Here is a 2,651-nt window from a genome sequence, read left to right as displayed (position 1 = left end):
TATGTGACAGAGACCCTATGTAGTCTGCAAAGCCTTTTACAGAAAAAGTTTGCCACTTTTTATTAGAGACTTCCTGTTAACAGGAGCATTTTTAATAATTATTTTTTAAATAAAAGTAATACAGGTGCAAGATATATTAATTCCTAGTTATTTTTATAAATTACAAATGATCTGTTTGTTAGAGTTCACATTTTATTGCCCCATTTCCCCAATACCGAATGACATGCGTATCTGAGGGTGGAAAGGCAGGATCCTGCGACCGGTCTAGACTCTAAGGGCGTTCTGTTCTGCATGGACCTAACTGATGCACACGGAAGTCAGTGTCACTCTCGGCCTCATTAGCCCTGGTTTTCGTCTAGGAAGAGGGCTGCCTATGTGTATCTATTTCATGCCAAAAAACTGCTTCTGATTTGGGATGTGCAGGGGTGAAGGAGTTGAGGGAATAAGCATCATGTTTCAGAACTGAATAAAAAGAAAAAGAAACAAGAAATCGTTCCGACCGCACTCTGTAAAGTGATCAGAGGAGCAGAATGGGACAGAAGTGCAACCGATCGGCCACACGCCAGAGGGCTGGGTGCTGAGCGGAGAATGCGACAGGGTCTCTGTCACTGAGAATCACGTTCCGGACGCGGATCCACAGCGCAGCGGTCAGCACGTCCGCTTTACACGCAGAAGGTCCTGCGTTCGCGCCCCAGTGGAGCCACGGTCTATGGTCTATGCCCATGCCACCCTGAACAAGCCCGATGTCTCATCTCGGAAGCTGAGCAGGGTCAGGCCTGGTCAGTACTCGGGTGGGAGACCACCTAGGAAGACCAGGTGCTGTAGGCATAAATAATAATAAGTAATTTTTTTAAAGAAAGAAAGAATCACATTCCATGTAAGAGACGAGGTGTGACGAGGGGCTCAGAGAAAGAAGAGTTGGACGGGGGGATGGAGAAGCTCTTACAAAATTTGCTGAAGGAGATGGGAACTTGAATAGGTCAAAAGGAAAATGAATAGAGAATTTCCAGCAAGGGACAGAGGTGGGGTTGAAAGCATCGGGAAAGGCATGGAAGTGAAAAAAATAAAAATGGTGTGCACGACCGACTATCTGGAGCCCAACAAGTATCAGAGTCCAAAGGGAGAAGAGTAGAAACAAGTTCAATTCAGAGGGCTTGGGGGAGACATGGATGAGTCTCGTCACAAGAAAAAAATCTGTCAACTATGGATGGTGACAGATGTTAACTAGACATATTGTGCTGACCATCTGCGATATATACAAATATCAAATCACTATGTTGTACACTTGAAACTAAGATAATGTTATATGTCAACTACACCTCAATTAAACAAAAAAGGAAAAAATATTTACAAACATAAAAGAAGCCAATTCAGAAGGTACAGAGGACAGAAAAGATACAAGTTATGTGGGGTTACAAATGGAAAAATGGCTGACGTAAATACAACCACATCAACATTTACATTAAATGTCAACAGATAAAACAACCCGAGCTGATGGGAAAGGATGTCAGATTGCATAAAAACAATATGCTGTTTATAAGAAACACACTTTACAGTCAATTGTACAAAGAGGCTGAAAAGGCAGAAAAAAAAAATATATATATATAATGCAAAAGATAATCAGGAGAGAAAGCAGCTGTATTCATATCTGAAAAAAAGACACTAAGACAAGAACTATTACAAGAGGAAAATTGACATTTCATGACAGTCAAATGATCAATGCTTCAGAAAGATATAACAATTATAACTATATACACACCAAAAAAACAGAGTCCAAAACGATGTAAAGCAAAAATGAACAGTACAGAAAGGAAAAGTAGACATTTCAATGGTGATGAATAGAGATTTTAGTATGTCACTCTCAATAACTGATAGAACATCTAGAGAGAAAATAAGGATACAGAAGACTTGATCTACACTGTCGACCGCATTTGACAACTGTCACGAGAAGACAGCAGAATACACATTCTTTTCAAGTGCACATAGTACATTCTCCAGGATGGGCCATATGTTAGACCATAAAACAACTCTCATATTTGAAATCACGCAAAGTATGTTCTCTGAACAAAATGGAATTCAATTATAAATCAACAACAGAAAGAAATCTGGGACATCCCCAATATTTGGATATTAACAACCAATACATTTCTAAACGACCCATAAGTAAAAGAAAGCACAGGAAAAGTAGAAAATATTCTTGATCAAATGAAGACAACAGTACAACATGTCAGAATTTATGGGATGCAGCTAAGAAGTGCTTAGCAACAAATTTTAAGCTTTCGATGCCTATGTTAGAAAAGGGGGTTTCAAATTCCTTACTTGAGCTTTCACTTTAAGACATGAAAAAAAGGGCAGGGGCAGCTAAACCCAAAGTGAAGTAGAAGAAAACTAAGAGAAATTCTGCAGGTCCTGTGGGGTAGATGCAGGCGGATGTACCGGGGCACAAGGGAATCTAATGGGATGCTGGAACTCGCCTCCATTCGATTGTGGTGGTGGTTATGCACTCAAAACGGGTGAAATTTTCCTGCGTGTTAAAATAAAAACTGAAACACAAAAATGATTTTCCAAAATAAAATTCTTTTTCAAAGTGAAAAATAAAATGTATATAAAAGCAAAAATTTTAAAATTCCATATATTGATTATCTACAGAC

The 2,651-nt window shown here is 39.2% G+C and overlaps 1 protein-coding gene and 1 pseudogene across 5 annotated transcripts in view; one reads left to right on the top strand and one right to left on the bottom strand.

Moving 5' to 3' along the window:
* LRRC28 (leucine rich repeat containing 28) overlaps nt 1-2,651 on the bottom strand; it is an 83,348-nt gene that overhangs the window by 42,551 nt on the left and 38,146 nt on the right. The window lies entirely within an intron of this gene.
* LOC111738081 lies at nt 713-828 on the top strand (annotated as a pseudogene).

The sequence above is a fragment of the Pteropus vampyrus genome, unplaced genomic scaffold (assembly GCF_000151845.1).
Source record: "Pteropus vampyrus isolate Shadow unplaced genomic scaffold, Pvam_2.0 Scaffold34, whole genome shotgun sequence".
Taxonomy (NCBI): domain Eukaryota; kingdom Metazoa; phylum Chordata; class Mammalia; order Chiroptera; family Pteropodidae; genus Pteropus; species Pteropus vampyrus.
This window is presented reverse-complemented; position numbering and strand designations above follow the sequence as displayed.